Genomic DNA, 13,915 nt, shown 5'->3' with positions numbered 1-13,915 from the left:
TGTCAGTGTATCAAGGTACCTCTCTTGCTGAGAGCTCTGCAGTATATTGATTATGTTACAGTTTAAATCATAGGAAGTAATATGTGTGCCTCTAAGGTCTCTTGGATACTAAAGTGTTCTTACAGCGCAGTGGTAGACGGCAGGTAGACTATAACTGGGGCTAATAGATAGCGAGACCCAGAGATGAGCTCGTGGCCACCCCAGGCAAAGTTGGCTGCAGGACACTGCTAACGTGGAGTCTGTGTAAACAACTAATCCGTCTCACTCGTTTAGGCTATTATAAGATCTACGTGTGTTATATCCTGTTATGTTTTGAAGATCACTGTCGTCATTTAACTAGGCATATTTTAAGATAACAAAGTGACGTTTAGTTTTTTCTCTTTCTAGAACCGATAAGGATCCCTAAGGAATTTGGGGAGTAATTTTCAGTCGTGCACAACTTCTGTCCATGTCAGGATAAAATGAGTTTAAATTGTTATAATCTTAACAGGTAAAGCAGTTTATAAGTGGTTGGTCGTGTGCATTGTTGGTGAAAAGCATAACGCAAACTTCCTGCAGCCCAACGTGAAATTATTTTCAATAACATTAATTTTGAATCTGTATCAGTGAAACGATTAAGATTTAAAACGAAGAAATTATGGATATCATAATCTAATTTGCCATAGTGGATTACTGTTCCTATTTACTGAGTATCTAATCAGAAATTAAAAGAAACCATTACACTGTAATTTTAAAAAGTTTAAAATTACTTACTATTTGAAAACTAAAACTGTAAGTGGATCTGTAAGTTTTATTGAGAAACATAGAACTAACACAATTAACCACATGTCAATTAAAATGTAGTGAAAAAATCTACTTCTCCCCAAGACCAATTACATTAAAAACAATGCAAAGGTGATAAAATCTGTATTGATTTAAACAATAAACCATTGTTACCGTAGTACTCTAATACTTTTAGAGTTAGAAAAAGTTTGAAAATATATATATATATATATATATATATATATATATATATATTATTTCGTAGTGCAACGTATGTAGCCAAATAAGTCTTAAAATGATCCAAAACACGATTTTTATCTTTTAATTTCTAAAAATATAATTTAGTTGGGTATCAAGTGAAAGGTATTTTGTTTTAGAGCAAGAAATAACACTCCTTTGATGAAACACTTGCCTTTCTTTGCGATATTAAATTTCAATCCCTACTCACTTTATACATTTTTTTTCTTTATGATACCTCTCTCCTATTGGAACCCATTGTTTTTAAATATATCGAGTACGATTGGAAAGGAAAGGATATTAGGTATGTGACTGAAAATATTTATATGAGTTCAGAAAAAAACGAAAATAAAAATTGAATAATGTTGATCATATTTCTTTATCCAAAAATTAATATTCTTCTTGGTGAAAGAGTAGTCATGAAGCAATATATACGTGGATGGGTTATCTAAGCGGTTTCAAATAAATTAGTACACAATGTATCTAAATACGCTAATTAAAAAAGTCATTGTATTTAGATCCTGTGCGTTCTTTTTAATATACTCAATTTATGTTGTGTTTTTTTACCTGATTGCTCATATTTCTATACACACGACCATCATAAGGAGTACTTGATTGTCACATATGTTCATTTTTGTTTGTTTTGTAGGAATAAACGAATGAATTAAACTACAATGAATGGACGGATATTACACAAATATGTAAACACGAAAGGAACTTTTTAAATCAAAATATGTTGTTATATTTTTATGAAATGGTTAATAATCTTGTAATCCTCTATATATTGCCTTGTAATAGTCCAATAATCAACGTTAATAATGTTTATACCCAGTGTGTATAATACACAACAAACAAAGAATAAATATATAGCTGACTTACCTCTCTGAAGTGTGGACCTCAGTATATTTACCTCGTGAAAAAAGTCCCAAGGGAGTGAAGGGACGGGTCGAGCGCTTGGCGCCTGGGGCTCATCTCTGATTTCTTAGCTTCGCTTGGAAACCTAAAATATGACTAGTGAGATTTAGCTTACTGGTTATTTCCCACTTACATTGTTTCATATTTTCATTTTAGATTTGAGAGTAGCGGATTGTTAATTTTGATTCAGTAGTGTGGCACGATTTGAAAACATTAAATTCTACGAGCCGAAAGTCAATATGAACTGCAAAAGCAATCCCACCTGGTTTTATAATTTTTTTCTCAGAGTTACAGTAGTCTGATACACTAACGACCAACATCTGTAATATATGTAAATAAATTATAAATCGTGCAAACCTATTAAGTGGCGACTTTAGTCTCTTCATAGACTTCTCCTAACAGTTTTAAGTGTATAAGGGTACGGGAATCATAAACTAGAAAAATATTTCGTTTCATATTTTAACCCTTTCTACACCTCCCGTTTCGACCTCCAGCAAAAGTAGTGTGGATGGCAATCCATGTCTTTTTTAGGTTAAATCTTTGTTATGTGCTTTTACAATGCAAACTCACACACGCCTCTGGACTATATGATATTTACGAGTTACTTTGTAATAATTTTTTATTTTAATAATAATATATATAATTTCTCACAGAGCATTATTTGATAAATTTGTATGAAAATTCTCAAACGTGTTCTTGAGTGTAATAACTGTTAGTTGGCTTAAAATGGCGGTTGTCACTAACGAACGGTTTCAGGATAACGAACTACGAATTTTCATTTAGATATAAGTAAGTTAAGAGCTGCTATTTAAAAATACATATTGTTAAACTACAATTTTGGTATTCAACGCTAACACCCACTACACAAAAATGGGGGCATGGAACCATCTACCCCCTTTCTACCATCCAGAAGAAGGGATGGAAATAAGGGACCGCACAGTCCAGAAACGGTGAAAGTTAAACAGATCAGTCAGTTAAACAGAAAGGCTTTGTCACTTTCCTTGCTTAGGTATATCTCCGGCCGGGTGGCGTAGGTAAATAGGCCGGATGGTTCTCCAGTATCATACATACTATGGATGACCTAAATTATCACTGGTTGGTCGGTTAGTACAAACCTATTGTGGACCTGTGTGCTATTGTGGATTAGTCTTTTGTTTTATTAAGTGCGTGTTTTAGAGTTATTGTGCATGAAGTTGAAACATCTGAGGATGAGATCAGATTGCAAAATTCTACATTTGAAGCTACTGATTTCTTTTATCACGGAACGTAGGAAAATGTTAGAAAAATACTGTTTTCTGCATATTCCGTGTATCGATAGTATAAATCTTTCAAAACAAAATACTATTACAATTTTATAGCACGTAGCTAAACTATTCAAAAACCACTATCATGCTGCAATGAAAGTTTTCTCCAGTGATTATTTCATGTCTATACTTAAATGAACGCCATGAAGAGTCTTAAGATTGTAAATGTTTTTAAATATTTATTTGTACGGGGTGAGGAAATATTTTTATTCTACTAAACAGAATAAAATTTCAGTAGTGATTCGTATAATTTAATTGTTCCAAATAACTAAAATAATTGAAATAGGTAAACTTTTAAATTCACTGCGTTTAATTTAATACTAACTATTCTATTATACGGTAGGAGTAAATCACAACAATTGTCTGTAACAGGCATCGCTGACGTTGTAAATACAATTTCACAACTCTAGCTACACGTGTCACTATTCCACATGTTAAAACGCCATAGGACCATAATAGTTTTTTTTTTACAAAGTTATTTATTCTGCCATTCTCGTGTTTTTATAATGGTTAGCTATAAGACTAATGTAATAATGTTCGACAACGCTCAGCCAAATACTATGAAGAAACATTCACTATCATCGAACTCGATGTTGCCTATGTAGGCCTGAACCTTCATGCCAAATTTCAAGTTTATAGGTCAATTCGTTCTCTACATATTGTGTGACATGCAGACATACATACATACAGAAATGTCAGACTGACAGACCTCGGAAACCCCCCAGTCAATCAGCTGTCGAGAATATAATAGTAGTTAATAGAACAATAATGCTTGCTGTAAACATGAATAGTTCTATCGTCCTAATAACAATGGTATGTAACTATATGAAGATGTGAAATTACATTTCCAAGAAATGACATTCAAAGAGTTTGTAATTGTTGAATGATATATACAAGTTTCTGCGAAAATGTGTGGGGACCATTTAAACTTTGGCCAGATAAGACAAAAGAAAGACGTACGATCCTCATGGGATCGAAGGGACAACCACTCTCAGTGAGAGGAGAGTATTTGTAATTTCCGCAATCTAAAGATGTTATTTTAGGACATTTTTAGAAATTATTAGCAGCAACTTCACACATCTATCCACATATAATAGTTTGTGTTTTGGATTAAAATTATAGCTTTCACGCCAATAGATTTCAGAATTTAGAAAATTTATTTATATTTAGTTCGAGATCTAGGTGTCTCCCAGCTATACTAATTACTTATGTAATTTATTGATTTCAATATTAAATGAGAAAAAATAACAAACCTGATTGTTGCTATCGAACTAGTTATTCTTGCTTAAAAATTGTGTTGGTAAATATAGTTTAAGAAAGGTGTTTCGCGTCGAAGGCATCCAGATAAATGTAAAACTACTACAATATTATAGTTTAATGCATTTTTTAATTATTATTTTTATTTACGTTTGGATTTGCTTCTTAATAAATCAAACCAAATTAAATCAAAAGCATACAGTCAACATTAAGTATAATGACTATATTTATTGAGTCTGGAAAATATTAAATATTTTTCAACGATTCAGTTTTATAAATGGGCAATTCTATATATGATTATTATATTATGTCAATTTATTAAAATATAAATACTTGTGTTCCCATTTTCTCTTATGAGTCAAATAACTCGATTCCAAGAATACAAAAGTATTATTATTCCCACAGTATAAATATATCAAAACACTGACTTATCAAAAGTAAGCTAGCTAGAATCAGTAGCTATGAAACGCAACAGGAACATTTTAATTTAAATTCTACGTGTATACGCATATATTTAATTTATTCATCATGAATGTTGAACTCAAACTACATAATTCAGATATAACTATTTAAAACATTCCATTGATTTATTATTAATTTATCACTTCTGTTGAAAGATTTTTTAATGGTTAGTGGGTTATATAGGAATTTTATTTATTTATGGACATCGAAATTTATAATTTCCTACGACCCTCTCCTTTAAGCTTCTATTACTTCTGAGCGAGCTGATTCCAGACCTGGACGTTAATGCTCTAAAATTCTGGCATTGCATATTTCATTCTAGTGATATATGAGAAGAAATTCGCTACTGAAATTACCTACTTGTATCTTTTAGTACTGTTTGATACGGCATAGAACAATTTTACAGTCAATAGAAGTCTTACGGCATAATTTATAATCCATTCAATTTGCGATTCGAATGATACATAACGAGTGGTTGTTGAGCGGTACGCACAACATTATAATGGCCTTCCCCTGGGTTTAAAATTAGCTCAAGATCTTTTGACTTAAAAAAAAGAAGAAGAAAATTGTTTATTTCAGGAAAATAAGAATACAGTAACATACTTTTCAATGCCAAAACATAATCCTTGGATGAGTCAAAATCTGTGCGTCAGTATCAAGTTAGGTCAGTCTAAAACTTATTTCTAGTTCGTGTATATTGTTTAAATTATTTAAAATGTTTACCCATACCAATGTGATAATATTGATTTTGTGTGAAAATAATGAGATTTGATTTTAAAACTCGAACATTTGATATGGGTTACTGTTTTATTTCAATTAAGTGCCAAATCCAAACTTAGCTAAAATCAAATAGACTGATATCATCTTCGCATAAGGATAACCTATAAATTTGGCACTTCGTTTGAGAGCACACAGATCAAATACAACAACTATTCAATCAATTCATCACAACATCAATTCAGGGAGGTTCCTCTCGCGGATCTGCAGAACGAGCTACTCCTGCCAGATCTCCTAGCCAGACGAAAGGCTGCAGATGTCCTGTTCCTTGCCAAATTGCTGAATGGTCTGCTTGATTGTCCTTCTCTCCTCGCACAAGTGGATATCCGCATTCCTTCAGCTACTCGGTCGCGTGATCTGTTCGGCAGGCGTCACTCTCGGCGTGATTATGACTTTCATGGTCCCCTCGCCCGAATGATGAGGCTGGGAAATAACTTCTGCCACCTTGTCGATCTTTTTCACGACAGTGCTTCGACCATCCGGGGAAGAGTGCTGGCATCCCTCCGCGATCCTGAGTAGAAACACAATTTCTAATCTTTACATGTTGATGGTAATTTATTTAATTTTTATGCTTGTTACCCCTCATATTGATTGTTTTGTTTCTGAATAGTTTACTGCTTTGTTGTTATCTATTATGCTGTTTTGTTGTTACTATTACTTGTATTATTAATTGTTATATTTAATAATTTATGTTGTTGTTTTTGTTAGATTGTTATCGCTGTTATTGTTTCTTTCTTTCAGTTGATATTTAAATATTTATATGTATACTACCCACTTGTACTTTGGCTTGTTTGCCGTTGGAATGTAATAAAATAAAATAAAATAAAATATTGACAATACCTGGTGTTAAGCTGACTGTCAAGAGCCATATCCAAAATACACTGATGGCTAGATTCAGTAACTTAGGCCAATCATTAAATCTAGGAAGGAAACTTAAAAGTTGTCACTTCCTCTGTTTTGTAATATACTCTGCAGTAGACTAATAGCCTTGTGTCTGGTTAAACAGGTCACTGAGTATGGTAACAGGCAATGTTTGCTGTACCCTCCTTCAGTATCACACGATATTGGAGAGTGTTATACGAACTTCTGCACTTCTAATCTTCCCATTTCGCAGGATCGTCCAGTCTAGATAGGTTCGAAGACTAGTAGAAGTGCCTTAAAAATCCTCATAGAATTCCTCTTATGATAGTCCCTGCTGTATTTTGATAGCCTCTCTATATGCAACTGGACAACTAATACCTGAGTAGTTGATTCCAGAAAAAAAAAAATATTATGTGAATCTCCCTTGACGTTACTAAATTTTAAAATGAATATAGCAGTTTAATTATATATATATATATATATATATATATATATATATATATATATATATATATATATATATATAGGATAAAATGTAATGATCATCGGTTTGCCGATGCAGTAGCCTTGAATTGTCGGCGATGATATACTTGCGTAACATTACACCAGTCATGGAGGGCATGGTTGGACATCCGCCAATATTGTCTTAATGGCATTAAGTAACAATATATATTGCTATTTATTTGGTGGATGACACAAAAAGAAATTTTCCTTAAAATTGACTGACCTAATTGATGGACGATAATTTGCAAGACCTCCAGTTTTTGGAGCAAACTATTGAAGAGTTACTTACGTATTTAAAACTTTTCTCAATAAAACTTCTAACAAATTCAATTTTAATTTTATTACCCTAAAGTTCCGTTCCAAAAATCCTTAAGTTCGGCTACAAGCAATTATTGTTAGTGCTTACCCTGCAGTTTTGTCTTACTACGCTGCAATAAATGAGAACTGTTGCAACACCAATCAGACAGGTGATAGGGTGGTGCTGTGGTGAGGATACTAATTGCGGTACGGAGCTATCAGCGATCTGCTGACCTGACGGCTGTAATGCCCGCCCTGCTGATGCCGTAATGGGCTCAATACTGAAACTGTAATGTCGGTAATGTCAGTAATGACATCGGACATCCAAATTGGAACCCTAATACTGGAACTTGACCAGTTCTGCAAATTGATTAATTGGATTGTGTTTTAGTTGGCAATTGTCTGTCACTTGTGGCCGGATCTCTGGCTTCTACAGATTGAAGAGCAGATTTGCGTCCCCTCCTGCAGAATTAATGGGTTCGCACTGTTTAGACTGGAAAACCCATCTAAGACGCACTATATTTCTATCAAGAAACCATTAGAGTGCAAGAATTTCCCATAGCCAAGATAGAAAACAAGGTGGTAACGACAATTAAAGCCAGAGGTTACATGAAATGTTGAAAAACCCGTTTAAATTACGAACATATAAACCTCAAAACAGCGAAATATTACGGACATCAAATAGCAAATCGCGTCTTTAAAAGCATATTCATACATGCTGCTTAGTAAGGATGATCATCATTGTACTGATCCTCTGTTTAACACATCAGTGAAATTTAACTAAAAAAAAATCAAAAGATCAAATATTTTATGGGGGTACTGGACCTAAATTTCGAAAAGAACGTATATGACGACGGTCATAAAAATTTTATAATCTCATTGAGAATTGATGAGTAATAATCTACATAACAGTTTCTCTTCTATTTACTTTAATTGAAAATGCTTACTACATGTTCTTCAAAAAAGAGGAGGCATCTAAATATAAATGTTCTGTTTTAATTTTATTTTACAGTTGCTCTTTATAATACGACAATCTTGCTTTACACGAAAACCGATACACAAATAAGAGCGGATCATATTATTCCTAACAATGTGTTACGAAACTATGTGACTCCCGACGAAAAGCATTTGTTCTTAAAATTATACTCTTTAATGCAGACCAATTTAACGAAATATTCATAACATGTTACATACTGTTTGGACAGTTTTTAAGAAATAACACTAATGAAATTAATTGAAAAATGACTTTAATAAAAAGGAGGAGTTAGGGTATTAAGCTCTCCCTTCCACTAAACCTCAACAGTAATTAATGCTTTATTAGGTTTTATTTATTATTGTAGTCATAAAGTTTTACTTATTTTCCGCATATTGATTTCTACTGGACTAATCCACGTAAAATAACTAGCAAATGCAAGTACGGATTTCGAATTAGGACAAAATCTCGAAATTTGTCGACATTTTTTTTTTTTTTTTTAAGTTTCAGTGTGAAATATTCGAAAACCACTTTCAAATAAGGCAACTGATTGTGCTACAGAATGCATGGAAAGGACTGATCTACTAACTTAAATAATGAATGGAAATGTTACAGTTTTCGTTTAAGAATGCTTTCAAAATGAGATACATACAAACCTTAAAGAGTTACATGGAGAGGGTATAAGTCGATTCGATTACTTTAAATAAATCCCGGAAGAAAGGAGCTTATTCCCATATATGCATAGATTTAATTTATGTGTATTTAAATAAACGCACTTTAAGACATAATTGTATAGTAACAATTAAATTATAGGACATTTTAAAAATAAAAAAAATCATTTAACAGTATTTTAGGGATTGTTTTGAAACTAAAACACATAGTACACAAATCTAATGCCTAGATCAAAGTGATTTATGATCTGTGTCAGAGGATGTTTTTCCAATCTAAGCAAAGCGTGTGTTTCTTAAAGGCAATGCAAAGCTTGAATATGCCTTTAAGAAACGTAGTGAGGAAATATGGTTAAATCTAGCACAAAAATCTATACAGCCTTTGTAAGAATCGCATGCTTATAACACGTATTGCGCCTACAATTCACAACGATACCAACACATTACAATCCTGTAACAAACTTGCAGCTCTAAGTCACGAAGTGAATATATAAGGAAAGAACAAAGATTCATGAGTTGTAGTCAGTACTTATACGCTTATATGTAATTTAATAATTTAAACCATATTTATAATTAAATTTGAAAGAGGAAATACCAGAACATTTAATACTTTTATTTCGTGCAAATCACATTAACCGATAACACTGACTTGATCATTTGTATTTGTGTTAATTTGAATTGTTTTTTAAATGCATAATAATTAAATGTCAATGTATAGCAGACACTTATGTATCTGGAAAATTTTAGGAGAAAAACTATTTATGGATACGTCAGGAATAAATGAAAATCACGAAACAATAAAAAAACGTAAATGTTTAACCTCAATGAAAATGTTGCAAGACAAAAGTTAATCATTTATCCAAACATAAAAACATTTAATCAAGTAATTAATCTCAAAATATGGATAAAAATTTAAATATATGCACGAACATTTCAAGTGATCAAAAATAGTTTTGGAACAAATGACTTATAAATGCTTATTTGAAAATTCTGCATAACTTTTATTTTGCAAAATTTTAGTTTAATTTCACCCCATTATTACCTTGTGGATCTCACATTACACAATTTACTGTTATTAAGATAATTTTTACACTGCATTACTTAGAGAAATTTCTTTTCAAGCCTAATCATGAACTAACAATACTGAAATATAATGATAACATCGTAGGAATCAGTCATGTTATTACAATTCATGAACAAATATTAAAAATATTGGTATGGATATTTTTTAAACCATGACCTAATTTTATAATATAATCAAATTTAATAATATGAAATATTCAAGTAGTCTTGAAAAAATTAACTATTATTTAATTACATAAATGAAAAATTAAAATTATGACAATAATACAGAATTTAACGAAAAAAATAGCAGCCTACAACGTAAATACACATTTTGGGAATATTTAGGTACGATATTAAAAATATGATAATACGATTATTAAAAAATAAAACTAAAACATCTAATTGTACTGATTTAAAATATTGTTATATGTATTATTCTAATATTTATTTATTTAAATTCCAAAGATAATGCCAAAATTTACGTATAATAATTACAACACATAACATAATTAACAATACATTAGTGTCCATGCAGCAGATTTAATGTACTGGTAGTTCAATAAAGTAGAAGTAGAAAAAGTAACAAACTAAAGCTCGCTCAACAATAGCTATACTAATTTTTAGTAACAGTAAATAGAATTATAGTCAGCATACCAATTAAATAGGTATATAACAATAACGCATACGCCAACTCCAGCATAAAGATAACGTAGCAAGAGAGAATAAGAAGTTAAAAATCTTACATTACAAAGAAAGAACAAGATATAACGATCATGATAAACAAATAAAGACATGAACAAAATGTAACAACGGCAAACACTTTGAACCAGAAGCACAAAGAATAGGAGTTTGGCTCTTTAAAGTCACCATTAGAGAAAACCTCACTTGTATAATACAAACTAAATGATAATCTGAAAAATTTAATCTGTGGTTTAGGTAAAGGCAACCGCCAGACACTTCGCATACCTCATGATCACCAATGAGCTCGTTGAAAGCCCAGAAGAAACCTCTTAAACGAGAATCCGTTGTACCTGAGTAGGTCAATGTCGTCAAGAATTGTGGTTCCGTGCTTTTGGATCCTCAGCATGAGACTATTCGTCATGTAGTTCGGGGAAACCTCCACCCTTGTGAAGAGGTCTCGGGATCTGATGCCGGATGGGACCTTGAAGTTAACTTTCTCAATGAGGGGCATTCGAATTCTGAGATGACAAACGCTGGAGGAAAAGTACGTCATGGTTGAAGCGCCTGACCTCGAGAAGTAGTAGGTGCCGAAGAAGTGATACTTCAGCCAAAGGCACATCCAAATACTTGAAGCCGAGTCGGGTGCCCACAAGACGGGCAAATCTGCACTGCACACTTTCTAGTTCGTTGTTGGGGCAGATCTATTGTGGGGACCAGATAACATCACAGTGTATAACAGTCTCAAGGTATCGACATTGGATGTGTATCATGAAAGATGCAGCTAGCCGATGTGTAAGGCCAAGATAGCGAAGCGCTGTTGCAGACTGATTGTACTCGGCAATCCCAGCTGAAATTTGATGTCAGAAGGACGCCTAGATCCTTCACTTGTGATGATTGAGCAAGCACTCTGCCATTCATGTAGTAGTCACGTTGTAAGGGGTTCGCAATGCGACGGAACATTATTCAGACACACTTATCTATATTTAGTGACATTATATTTCTTGTTCACCATTGAGAGACTGAGTCAAAGGCTTCCAATAATTACATTACATAATGTTTTGGCATATTTTAGTTATTTATAACAATTATTTGAATTATCTGAACGTATTTTTAAAAGTTAGTTTGTCCTAAAGAATTGGAATATTTATTTTCTTATTATATTTCCATACATTGCAGACTCAAAGAGACTAAATATTATTTTTTACTTTAATCATTGTTGTATTGTGATTAAATCTGTATATAATAGTTTTACTGTTTGAACTTTTATTCAAATTTCTTAAATTTCTTTTTTAAATACCTTCAGTTACCTTTTTTATAGATATACAAACCCATTGAGATTAGTCTGTATTTTATTTTTCGAGTAATTGATACTCTGACATAGGTGAAGTACTCGCAGTTTACCGGATAGGAATTTCACGTTTAAACCTCTGATTCTTGAGCGCTGGTAGAAGAACAATAGGAGCGACCGGTGTGACGACACCTTTGTTTACCTCAGACATATATTATAACATAATGTCCAACAAACTCTAGGTGAACTGCGTATCTGATAAATCGGCAGGTCCCGAACACACGATAATAGTAGGGAAGGTGGGAGGGGGCTCGTTAAAGCCTTGAAAGTGTTTACCCCCTCACAACCCCCATCCATACTCTCGCCCCGCGATCAGGCAGCCTTCATCATTACTCATTTACCAGCCTCATTTCCAATCTGCGGTTCGCGCCGCTATCTTATCGTCTAATGTTTGGCGACAGACTACTTAGTGGTATCTCTGTCATGCATACAATAAATACAACATGATGACACCCCTTCCCCCCCTGTAACTCCCCCCCCACAACCCTCACAACATGCCGCGCCGGCAGCCCTTTAACTCATACCCGGCCGCTTCCTCCGCCAAATGAAGGTCTGCTCGCAAGTTTCTTCTTTCTTATCAGAAACTTATGCTTTGGTAAATTTAAAGAGAAAATAAAGTTTTCTATCTAGCCATATCGGTGGAAACTATAGATACTGTTCGCTTAAAAAAAACCAAATACTTTTCTACTGCATTTCTTTTCCAAGAAATCTATCCGGTTATATACTATAAAGTGTTGCTATCTAACCATCTAGACACAAAACATACATTACTTCCAAAAATTACCATCGTAAAACATAGCGGCATCGTAATCCCATACGTATTGTACTCTCCATGAGATAATTTGATACACATATAGGACATAAGTACAAAAATCGAACAAAAAAATAATAATAACACATTGAACACATCAGATCAGCAGCTAAATGTAAATGTAGTTTTAAGTCATTTTAAAAACATTTATTGGTTGATAAATTATTTATACATGTTGATTCCTTCTATTTTGTGGCAATTATCATTTAGCACATTGATTACGTTCCAAGGCATGACTGGCTATATAGCTTTTACGATCGCCATAGACAATGTGGATCGGTGACTTCTGATGATATGGTAAAGTAACAAATCTTAAATTTACATTGCAGTAACCATATAGTTTCAGTTAAAAGCGTCTTCTTTGGGGGCACAATAGTGGGCAAACAATGGCACATCCAATCCAAAGAATCCGAGCTTACAGCGGCATGAGCGCTAAAGGAACAATATATCGGTAGTGTAGAGGGAGTTGTAGGCCTACTCTCCGGATAACAAGTGGTCACATAACAAAATTCGATCAAGCTGGTGTTGTGATTGCGGAGACTGTTACAATATATTTGTTTGTTCTAGGAAATAAGAGGTCACGGAACTCTATAAGTTGATAATAATGATTGATAGCCGTAACAGACAAGATGTAGCTGGACAGCCGAGTTGGTTGCAGTGGTACAACTGTGGCTAAGCGAAGACCAGGGAAGATGATTTTACATCTGTATCACCCGAGTTCACTAGTTCAAGATGGCCGAGTGCGGGAAATCTAAGCACAGTTACCAGGATTTTAACCACGACAATGTCAATTACACTTATTTTCTTGCGGAAGGTGGGGAGATTAAAGAGTTGAAATCAAGAGCTCTGCGAGCTGTGAACAATTCCGCTCTGAAAATTGTCTTTCATGAACATCGTCTTTTAATGTATTAAGAGGATGCTGAAAACAAAAAAGGCACGATTTCATAGTAGATGGAACATCATTATAGCACAGCCCGACGGGAGAAAGAGTAG

This window comes from Homalodisca vitripennis, chromosome X (assembly GCF_021130785.1).
Source record: "Homalodisca vitripennis isolate AUS2020 chromosome X, UT_GWSS_2.1, whole genome shotgun sequence".
In the NCBI taxonomy this organism is placed as follows: Eukaryota; Metazoa; Arthropoda; class Insecta; order Hemiptera; family Cicadellidae; genus Homalodisca; species Homalodisca vitripennis.
Note: the sequence above shows the minus strand (reverse complement) of the source record.